Genomic DNA, 12,065 nt, shown 5'->3' with positions numbered 1-12,065 from the left:
AATCTGATTTTATATTAAGTTTTTAAGACATGGCGTTTTTAGATTATTTGATTGAGGATTGTTCAATAAAGTAGCTCCGGTTAGCATTTCAAGTGCGTGAGCACAAGACTTGCCAAAAATGCAGCTGTACAGTCTTACGCTTTCATCAGTGTGAGTAACACGATTTCGCAAAATTAGTTGTAGCCTTCAAAATCACGAGCCCAGTCTCTGAAGTGTTTGTCACAGTCCGTTCTCTTGAATTCAGTAGCTTAGAGCACGAAGAAGAAACTTGTCGCTATAGCTAACAAAGGTCGTGCAGTGATTTTAAAAGGGTGGCACAGTCGTTCTTAATTGCCAAGAAATTCAAACCACTTTTAGTGTCTGGAATCAAAAACCGAAGTGGAAAGGTAAGCCTCGTGAAATGTTACCGTGCGTCCTCTGACGCGCAAATGCTGTACAACGTGAGTACGGTGTATATGCATGTTCAACGCATGCACGACTTGAGCGGGACATGTGATCTAATGTCATGCCTTGCAACGATTATTGCTCAGGAGTCCACGTCACTTCACATATGCGGCATTCAGAACCGGTCAAACGGCCTTGGCAGAACCTGTCAAAGCAGCGTTGCGTTGGTCTCGTTTGAGAAGGGGTTATGCAACACCTTAAGTGTTCGTTCAGTGGCCTTCGAGGTTGCAGAAAGGGCAACGGCCATTCGCTCTCGCTAAGGAACATACTCCTCATTCCCCAATCACTTGAACGCATCAAAGCATCACTTAACGCACCGTGGCGTTGCCGTATCTGCATAGGAGCGTCAGTGGTAGAACCTGTAATCTTTCAACCTTTATCATCAGGAGATATGAAACAGTTTTTGGTTGTTTTTACTAAGATTTCGGAAATTGCCAATTAACGCTATATAAGCTGAAGTATTTTCACCGCAAAAAAGAATGAGCTGCGCAGATGTGAATGCCTTTTTTTAAAATGAGCTGGCACAATTGATTCCGCTCCTTCGGCCAGCTTTTTCGTTAAGGAGTAGTGAGCCTACAATGCCACCTAAGTCAGAGTACGACCCAACGACTGCTCTCCCGAACGTGGCGTGGGCCGCAGCCGCGAGAGTGCAATCCTTGCATGTTTTTTTTTTATCTTAATCCAATACATTACGCAAACGAGTCAAGGAATCTAGATCTTGAGCATAATACAGACGAAAAAAATTGTCTTCCTTAACGAAGCTACACAATATACTCTGGTTAACCCAAAGCTAAAGACGTGCTAAGCATCCCGTGTGTTGGATGCGTTTTGTCCTCTGTTTAGTTATAAAGACGGAATATGAAAATAAAGGCAATTTCACCTATAGCACCTCTGAAATACATGCATCGCGCAGCTCTTCAACGCAAATGATCATATTACAGCTGACTATTTTCCATTATAAAATTTTATATTCTACCTTGAGAGTTATATTAAAGCGGTAGTCACGGCATAGTGGTTTACTGCAGTCATCAGTAATGCTCCTTCCAACGTTCTGTACAACTTACTCGGTACGACCGCCCACAAGATAGCGAACATGTGTGCCACATATTCCTATAAAATTTCTTTGTACTTGCTTACCTAGTGGGTAGAATTCTAGCTTTGTGATCTCACCCTTACACAGTTTCGTAAAAAGCAAACCTCACAACAACATATAATACAAGAATTCCTTGCTCTCGAAGAAAAATACCGTAGTTTTAGAGATTTCTACACTGATGGATCAAAAACGGATGTTTACGTAGGAAGCGCAGTGGTACGAGGGAATTCAGAGAAAACAGTACGACTTCCACAGAGTGCATCCATCTTCACTGCAGAAAGTTACGCAGTCTGTGTGGCCATAGAAAATATAGTTAACGAGTACCTCCCAAACAGTATTATTTATACAGACTCCTTAAGCGTACTTACAGCTCTCCACTCTGGAAATGCAATCGCTCCTATAATTGGTGACATCATACACAACATAGTAACAGCCACAGCGCGAGGACAAAACATAAAACTTTGCTGGGTCCCGAGCCATGTAGAAATAAAAGGCAATGAGAGAGCAGATTTGTGTGCTACTAAAGCTTGCAGCATGGAAATAAAAAAAGAATAGATATACCTTTTAATGATTGCATGAAATTAGTAGAAAGGAAACTAATGAGAAAATGGCAGTCGGCTTGGAACAGTGAAGTAAATAATAAATTACACTTAGTAAAACCTGTCTTACGTGAATTTAAATCATGTGTGCACCAGGAACGTTACAAAGAAATAATCTTATGCCGTCTCCGAATAGGCCACACGCACCTTACGCACAACTTCCTATTAACCAAACAAGACAAACCTGTTTGCGAAGAATGCGCAGACGAACTTACGGTTAACCATATTTTAATCTTCTGTGTTAAACTTGAAAAACTAAGAAAAAAATACTTCAGTCAATTTTATAAAGAATGCATTCCTTTCCATCCAACACTGCTCTTACATGATAATGCCATTGTTAACATACCTTCTATTTTTAACTTTTTAAAAGAAGCAGGCTTACTCGAAAAACTGTAAACATTGAACCAATGGCTCGCTTTATTGCATGATACACCTCAGCCGCTTTCTCATTCCTGAGAAGAAGGCTGAGGCTTTTATTTGTTTGGTTGGGATCCTCGACATCCTTGACCAGCCAAGGATTGCCGCTGAGGTTGCCTGACCATGTTTTTTTAAAGCTTTTACCATTAGCCATTCTCAAATCTCGTTTTGTCTGTTATTACTAGGTAGTTAAACTTTTTAGGCCCTTTACACCACATTTTTATTAAATCACACAGAAAACTTTCCCTATTACCTTGTGTTTGGCGCATGATGGCCTTAGATGCCTATGTGCCATTAAACCCAACCCAACACAACACAACACAACTCAAAAGTCATAAAAAACATGCAACAAGGTACAGTTTACATGTCAGATAAAAAAGCCGCTGCTGTAGCTGAGTGGTTATGGTGCTCGGCTTCTGACCCGGAAGACGCGGGTTCGATTCCGGCCGCGACGGTCGAATTTCGATGGAGGTAAAATTCTAGAGGCCAATGTACTGTGCGATGTCAATGCACATTAAATGATTCGAGGTGGTCGAAATTTCCGGAGCCCTTCATTACGGCGTCTCTCATAGCCCGGGTTTCTTTGTGACGTTAAATCCCCATAAACCATAAAGGGCAATTGAAGAGGTTTTAGAATTCGATGAGTTTATACGGGAAGAATGTGTGAAGCATGCAGGTAAACCTTGAGAAATCGTTTTGCTCTAGCATTTGAAACGGTGGTTTAATCGCCGAATAAAGCGGAGTCAGAGTTCAGGCTTCTCTGCAGTGCACATCGACGAGCAGAGGCTCCCGATAATGACGTCACGTACGGCGGCGCTGCGTTAACGAGGAAACGGTTGTTTAATAGAAGAAAACTAACGAAGCAATTTTTTTGGTGGCATCGGGCGACGCACAGCAGCATGCAGGCGAGGGCAGCGGACATCCGAAATTTCGACAAGTGATGTCACTACGAGTTTCCCCGCACGCCTCCAACGCAGTGAGGACGAGCCTGAACATCGTCGCGGCTTTAATCGACGATTACGTCACCATTTTAAATGCTAGTGCAAAAATACTTTGCGTGCTTTACCTAGAACCTTCATAGCTTCGAATTCTTGCATAACCTCGAACTCTCAAAAACCCGTTTCAGATTCCCTTTAAGCCCTTAATCGACCAGGCTCCTGTGTGACAAGTAAAACCACTTTTCTCGTAGTTTTCACTCTTTCTGGTTGTCACGCATTGCAAAAGAAATCCTTAAGGTGAGTTTTTGCGAGCATACATTCTAGCTGCGGTTTAATGACTAGTCTTTCTGCGGAAGCACTGCCGTAGGTATAGGTGCCGGGTCTTGGCACGTCCACTTTATGTAACCACATTTTTTGTAGCACCTGCTCGCACACGCAGCCAGCCAAGTAAGCACGATGCCAGTAGCCGAACGAAGATCCTTTAATAGATTAGTCGCGGCAGTATATACACAGCCAGGGCCACCCGTGGCGCCCTCCAGGATAGGTTAATATAATTATAACATTCACGATAATTACTAACCCGGCCTACTGTCACTTGTGGGATTTGTGCAGAACCAGTCCCTGTCATCCCGCGTCCGAGGCTTGGAGCGGCTGCTCGAAGAGGAGCGAGATCGGCACACGCGAGCACTGGGGGACAAGGAAAAAGAGACTCGGAGGTTGCGAGACGAGATCAAAGAGCAACTGGCCGTGTATCGAGACCTGCTGGACATCAAAGTAGCGCTGGACCTTGAGATTGCTGCCTACCGAAAGCTCCTGGAGGGCGAGGAGTCGCGCCTGAACATCACTCCATGTGTGTACTGCTCCTCTTCTTTAAGGCGAGAGCCTTCGATGCCTCATCGTTGTCGACAGAAGGTTGTCAGCAGAGGTGTCACGCTTTTCGGTTGGTCGCAATGGTTATGACGTCAGAGTGCGCGGATTCAAAGTAATGAGGTCAGCCACGGATTCCTGGCGCCACCTTTTGGAGCAGGCGATAACTAATAAAAATAGTTGTCGTCCACTCCGACGGGGGGCGTAAGGCGTCCGTGGGTGACTAAAGTCAGTGGAACTCTGAAAGTACCGCAACCAGCGGGCGGCGCGCGGGCAACATTGGGGTGTTGTTGCAAGAGGTGGTCCAGCGCGGCGAGCGCGTCGTCTGCTAGGCGAACAAAGTCTCCCTTGCGGCCGCCTTGTTCATCGGTTTTGCGCAAAAATTAATCAATGAAAGTATTCATGATTGAGAGCTTAGGTGAGGTGAGGGTTTCGAAAACCTTGAAAGCGTCGTACAACAGCTGCGCAGCGTCTCGTATTCTTGATCCCACGGATGGGAGCTAACAACGCAAGAAGCAGGCTTGTCCTGTCGCTTCCATGAGAGGTTCGCAAATGCATATTTTCGGGGCCCGGAAAACCTTAAAGCCGGCAGGCTGCGTACATACGAGCGAGATATAGCAAAACGTTTAGTAAATCGGTTCACTTGGAGGTCTGATGCATATAAAACGTTCCCTGTGCGCTTGCTGTTTCCTGCCGCCTGTTCTTCCCTCCGTGTGGTCAGTCGCCGGTCGGAGGCTTGTGGGAGGTAGTTGGGCGACCCCAAGGTCGGCGACGGGGCCAACGCTCTAACTGTGAGGCCAGATAGCCAGATAGCATGCGGACGCGCTGTGGCTGTATTTCGATGCAGGCGAAATACAAAAACTCCCGTGCGCAATGCGATGTAAGTACGCGTGAAATAACTCCAGGTGGCATAAATTCACCCACTGCGGTCCACTTCGGCACCCCTCATAGCTATCGTGTCACTTCGGGACGTTAAACTCCGCAATTTAATATGTTTATTTAAGCCTCATTAGCCGATATCGATGACCAGCAAGGAAAAAAAAATCTCACAAAGCAACGTCTTCGAAGACATTTATAGCTGTCACACTCACACAAACACAGACACCCGACGCACAGACACGCACGCACACAGACACACGCGGTGCGCAAAGACACGCGCGCACACAGATACGCACGCAGACACACGCACTGACAGAGACACGCATACAGACACACGCATACACAGACACGCGCGCACACAGATACGCACGCAGACACACACGGTGCGCAAAGACACGCGCACACAGATACGTACGCAGACGCACGCACTGACAGAGACACGCATACACAGACACACGCACGCACACAGACGCACGCGCGCAGCACACATGCGCGCACACAGACAGGCGCGCGCACAGAGACACGCACACAGTCATACGCTCAGATAGAGGCACAGACACGCGCGCGCACACGCACACAGACACACACACGCACACAAGCGCGCACACAGACTGACACACACGCACACAGACGCGATACTGAACGTACTACTTCGTAACACACGCCGTCCAACCACCTCGGAAGCACTGCGCCCCGTCGGCTGCTAGAGCGAGTGGACCATCTATGGAGGCGCTTAATCACGTGATCGCAACTGGCCAATAGGCGGCGCGGCGGCGAAGAGAAAACAGCTGGGTACTTTAAGAGTTCCAGTGACCTTAGTGGGTGACCACATTATACTGCGAACAGAGCTATGGATACAACCGAACTCATCGAAGCAGAGAGAGAGTCGTGGTAAAGAAGCAGTCAAAATAGGCCGTCAAAGGGTGTAGTTGTAATGCGTAGCCAAAGTGTGCCGTCAAATAAAGCGTTAGTACAGCACAAACAGTCTCGCAGTCAATGCCAAACAGTGCGCCAAGAAAGGCTTTCTTGGCGCACCTATAGAGCCAAATTGCCCCTTGAATTTTCTTAATATCCTCCGGTTGGCCTGACTTCAAGGAGGGAGTTTCCAAGGAGTTGCCAACTTTTTTTTTCCATATCTTCTGTTCGCACAAATATAAGCTGCCCTACTCTGTTGCAGCATTTTTGTCTTGTCGCCTCTTTTGGCCAGATTTGACGTCATAGCGTTAAAGACCGCGTTACCCAGAAAATCGGCGTTGTCGGCGTTGTGAGCCCAAGATGACGAGCATGACTCTGGCGGATGATGCCCAGAGAGCACCCTGAGAGGCGGCCTAGCCTCGAAGGACGCGTGGTCTTGCGGCGGCCTCGCAACCGGCCCACCGTGTGAGGCGGCAGTTATATCAATCGTTGCAGCCGTAGGGCCTCAGTGGTTATGGCGCCCGGCTGCTCGCCCTGATGACGCGGGTTCGTTCCCGGCTGCTGCGGTCGCATTTCGAAGGAGGCTAGGTTCGAACCCGACCGCGGCGGCCGCGTTTCGATGGAGGCGGAACGCAAAAGGCGCCCGTGTGCTGTGCGATGTCGGGGCTCGTTAAAACATTTGCAGTTGCTTAGCTCTGGTTAAGCCTGGATATACAAGCGAAAAGCTGCAGTTATGCTTTGTTTGACGTCATGGTTGTCGCAGTTCGCGCACAATTCACTGGGAGCACCACAATAACGGTGTAGGCAAGCGCTTTATAGAGCCCTCCTTCCGCATGCGTAGTAACTGTGGTAAACACGCGGCTGCAACGAAATGTCAAACGATGGCGAGGAGGCGAGCGCGCAGTAGTAGCGGCGGTGAGGAGGCGGCGCACATGCGCAGTAGCGCGCGGCTGCGCCGAAATGTGCGATGTCAGTGCACGTTAAATATCCCCAGGGGACCTTCACTACAGCACTTCTTTCTTTCTTCTTTCACTCCCACCTTCCTCCCTTCCCTTATGGCGCGGTTCACGTGTCCACCGAGATATGTGAGACAGATACTGCGCCATTTCCTTTCCTCAAAAACCAGTTTACCTGAAAACCCAAGGTGTTGCTAACGAGTGAGTGAGTGAAAACTTTATTAAGTTCTAGATTCGGTTGTATTCTGGGTTTTTCAGATGGTTTCGTCATCTTCTTGCTCAAAGGTCGGTTGCCCTTAGTCCAGGGCTCCGCTGGATGCTGCTGCCAGTTGTGCTCGCCGAATCAGACCTTCTTGGTCGACCCGGCGATCGCTGGAGAGCGCTCCCTCCCATTGCTCCGCACTCGGGTTTGTTATAACTGGTACCACGCTTATCCTCTGGCATGCTCACGTTATGTGGTACAGCGTGGGGGGTTCTTGGCGTGGGTGTAGGTTCGGGTACGAGCCCGTCTGTAGCTGCCTCCACGCGATATTCTTCTCTGCTAGGGGAGTTGTCCGGTGGAGGATACCGCTTTCTGCAGCCCTTGTATTAGTTTAGTACCGCCTACTAATCTTGTGGTACAGGTTCGTTCCCCTCGAGGTCGCCTACGTTGGATGCTCGGTAATAAGTGTACTCTCGAGCTATCCTGTCCGCCTGTTGGTTCCTTGTTACTTCCGCATGTCCGCATGTCTCTCCGAGCGAACCTGTGTTGACCCAGATGGTGACGTCGTCGGCATACATGGCATGGTGCATGCCGTCGATTGCTTTTAAGTGTTTTAAGTCATTTCTGTTTTTTATTACCAATAAATAGCCACTAACAGTAAACCGAAAAATCGAACTTTCGCGATCGAAAAGTGCAAGCCATAACATGCTGCAAAATATGCTCGTGAAAGTGTGGTTTATACTCTCTGAAGTGCATTCTTACATGCAGTAGGTGGTGTCCAACTTATGGCGGACATTGCGTCACGGCGAGGTTTCGTCACGTGAATTCTGACTTCCGGGTCTTCTCTGTCGCGGTGTTTGCATTGGTTTTGCCTGTGAACGTGAGCTTTCGAGCATATTTTTTTTTATTTTAGACGTCCACAGCACCGAGAAAATGGTGTGTTGCGCTGCCCTAAACTGCAGCAACTCTGGCAAAGCAGGCTACAAGATGTTTAGAGTGCCATGGAACAGAGAGCGACGAAAACAGTGGGCCGTTGCTATCCGCCGGCAGACTGCTGACGGCAAACTGTGGATGCCCACCGACAACTCACGGCTTTGCTCCGAGCATTTCGTCAGTGGTACGTGTTTGAGACCCTTGCGTAAAAAATGCAGTCTGCTTGAATGGGTTTTGCTCTTCTTTTTCCTTCAGGAGCACCAAGTGCTGACCCAGACGACATTGATTATGTGCCGCAGCTGTTTTCATAAGACGACAACAGCAGCCCTCGGTCATTTCGCATCCTGAAAAGGTTCGTACGAATGCCTTCTTGTTCCTTCAGCGTTTAGAGATGTTATAGCATTGAAATATTTTTCTTTTTCCCTCAGTCATCAGCGATATCAGCGTGTGCCACCACTGCCGGCAGCTGTAGGAACGGCAACAGCAAGCGCTGCTGAGTCAGCTGCAGGCGGTGGCTCTGTGACACTGCGAGACGAGGCAGACGCAACAGGCGCCACGCTCGCGGACTTCGAGGCTGACTGTGATGCTGGAGGAAGGCTGGCCGATGCAGGCAAGCAGCCATGCACTTATTTGCAGCAACAGGTTAGTGTAATGGGTGCTAGTTAAAATTTTAAGTGAATCTCATTTTCTTGTTGAGATCTTAATTGAAGATGGTTGTTTCCTTTTTGTCATGTTGAAATCATCCGAGCTAGAGCACCCACATATGAACTATTCTTTTGACAGCTTTGAAAGCTTCTATGTTTCTCACACCTGTTTGTTGATATTTTCTAGTTAGTGCTTTGATTTACATAATGATAAATTCTTCAATTTTAGGAACTCAGACAGAGGCTGCTGTCTGTATCAGCTGCAGCCAACTGGGCGCTGAATGCGAGAAGCTGAGACGAAAAGTGTGTGACCTGAGCAAAGTGAACAGGCGGCTAAGGCAGCAAAAGGCCAGGGATGCAGATGTGGCTGCAATGACTGAAGCCAAAGTTGCATTTTACACTGGTATGTGTGTGACTCCTTTCTCTAATATAACTCCTCTTTCTGCATTCCATTGTGACAACTTGGTTTGGTGTAAAATGAGCCCATATTCATTCAGCCATACGATATAGTGGTGCTCTTAGGCCAGAATATTATGTGGAAACACAACTCTCATTGCGGCTTCCAACTGTTACCAGGATGTAGTAGTACAGTTCACTGAAAGTCGTTTTCTTCTATCTTTTCAGGTCTGCCCAAAGCAATTTTTTTTAGTCTTGTCGTTTGTCGCAGCAGGCCTGCCTTCTAACCATACTGCATTGCCGCAGGGAACACAGTTGTTTTTGTTCCTGATGCATCTGAGGCAACGTTTTTCTGTAAAGGACCTGGCGTACCGTTTTTTTGTGTCCCGTACCACAGTGACTGCCATTTTGAAGGTTTGGATGGAGCCTATGAAGGCTTTGTGCAAGGAATTAATTAAATTCCCTGACCCGGCTGTTGTCCAGTCATGGCTGACTGCGAAGGACAGGCACTTTTTCCCAAAGCTGCGGTGCATCATCGACTGCACAGAAGTTATTTACAGTTAATACATTACAATTCTATTACAAATAAATACTTTCATCTAAAGCTGAAGTGTGATGAAGTGCATGCTTTTGAATTAGTGTGATACTTAAATGAAGTTAGTTTCACATTTTCACTTTAAAGGTCTACTGGACATTCTTGGAGATGGTGACCAGGTGCTGGTTGACAGGGGTTTCCTCCTTCACGAAGAGTTTTTTGTTAGAGGAGTGCACCTAATCACACCCGCCTTCACGAAAGGAAAACAGCAGCTCCTGGAAATGGAGGTCATAAAGTTCAGGCGTGTGTCCTCGTCAAGGATCATCGTTGAGAGGGCCATTGGCCACCTCAAGAAATGGAAGATGCTGCAGGGAACTGTAGCCTACAATCTCGTCCCAAAGTTCGAGGATTACCTCACTATTATTTGTGGGCTGACAAACATGGCCCCATCCCTGGCAGCAAAATGTAAGCGTTCATTTGCTTAGATTTGTACATTCATCTGGCTGCTAGAAACTGCGTAGCCTGGGGAGAATAATTTTGCCAAGAAAGCTTTCGAGAGCCTGGATGTGCGTATCCATGAAGCTCGCTTCTTTTTCCACCTTAATCAAAATGCCTCCCTTATCTATGTGCAGATAAAGGTAGCACAGACTGCACTTTAAAAGATTCAAATGCAACTTGCCTGAATCTGGTAATAGTATTTGTGAGTCACTTTCACAGTGCCTGCAGCATCCAAACAGAAGTCTACTTTAGCTTGCCCTTCTGTGATAAGGTCATCTGGGTCCACATCTCTAAGACTGTGCAAACATTTAACTCGAAGAAGTGATGGTGCATGGCACTTACAGTCAAAGACCCCATCTGGGCTACATCCAAGATATGGGTACTCAGGTGGTATCATGAGCCCACACTCTTCTAGCCTAGCATCTATATGCTGCATTTTATACACATTGAGGGCTCGTTCCTTTGCCGGCGGCTCAAATTCAACACCGTACTGGATAGCTGGGCTGAAAATCTCTGTTGGATGCAGTAATCTATTGATAAGTGAAGTGCACTTCACCTGTTTAGAGCGGCATACCTCTTTAAAAATGGAAGCAGTAATTCTTCCTTTGCGATGGAGGCACCACAAAGCGCTCTTTCTCTGTTCTTTCGTAGCCGCTTCAATCTGTAAAGCTGTGGGCATGGTGATTTTAAGATTTCTGATAGCTGCTTGGTAATTTTTGTCTACCTCTGGGTTCAAAGGTTTGAACTCGCAGAGTGGTCTGCTAACTGTAATCTCAAACTCTGCATCTTGCTCTTCTACTTCACTCTGGTTGGCCTCGTTGCACCCATTTTCTTTCTCATCAACAAGAGTGAAGTACCTTGCTGTTGGAGCAACCTGCGAAGTGAAATGTTTGTAGAATGATTAACACAAATCCCGAACGTGGGTGAGCCGTAAAAAAACTGATTGGTTCGGCGATGAGAGATGAGCGGCTCAGTGGTTTCGAAGACGCAGACTGTAGGGGTAGAAAGCTGGTTAGTAGTGGTAATGCAACAGTACAGCTTGTTTTAAAGTGGCTATATAAAACCTGACGCTTATATAAACATTCAAGGAATAGTTTAGCTTGTCAAGATTTTCTCAGGGAACACATGATAAGGAAGAGAAGGATGGTAAACTGAAATCTATAGGAAATGCTGAAACAAGCTCAGACCAAGCTCTTGCATTTAGAAGAAAAAGTGCATCAAGATGTCTATGCCCTGTACTCTATAATAGGAATTCCCATTTCAACGTCTTGAACATTAGGCTGTCTTACCATATTCTCTCCAAAAATGCTGCAGAAGTACACAGACAGCTTATGTGAAACACTACTTTCACGAGGGTTTCCCACAAGCAGATAAACTCGAGTAACTTGCCTTTCGCAGTTCTGCAATAAAATTGCCTACGTCAACAGCAGAGTCTGCTTTTGCTTGCTCTTCTTCGTGCTTTGGGTTGGTACCTGGCTTTTCGTGCCTCTTGTGGTGCCTGTACCGAAGATGAGCAGCAAGCTTCGGCTCCACCTGTGTCATTTAACAGGCTTAGCATTAAGATAATAATGCCAAGTGCAGTGCTTTCGTCTAGGCACAAGCGATGCAAATTCTGCACATTTCTGAATATTTATACATGCATGTATTTTTACCTTTTTCAGCCGAGGCACCAACCACTGGCATCGGACATCCGTAGGTGCACGGGTGGGCTGCTTGTTCTCCTTTGACCACGCCTCCAATACAAAGCAC

The 12,065-nt window shown here is 47.0% G+C and overlaps 2 pseudogenes; one reads left to right on the top strand and one right to left on the bottom strand.

Moving 5' to 3' along the window:
- The first annotated feature begins 428 nt into the window (after nt 1-428).
- On the top strand, nt 429-9,623 carry LOC149324353 (uncharacterized; annotated as a pseudogene).
- A 393-nt stretch (nt 9,624-10,016) lies between these two features.
- Nucleotides 10,017-11,858, bottom strand: LOC149324352 (uncharacterized; annotated as a pseudogene).
- Between the last annotated feature and the right edge of the window lie 207 nt (nt 11,859-12,065).

Source organism: Amblyomma mixtum, unplaced genomic scaffold (genome assembly GCF_055824585.1).
Source record: "Amblyomma mixtum isolate Tamu unplaced genomic scaffold, ASM5582458v1 scaffold_48, whole genome shotgun sequence".
Classification (NCBI taxonomy): domain Eukaryota; kingdom Metazoa; phylum Arthropoda; class Arachnida; order Ixodida; family Ixodidae; genus Amblyomma; species Amblyomma mixtum.
This window is presented reverse-complemented; position numbering and strand designations above follow the sequence as displayed.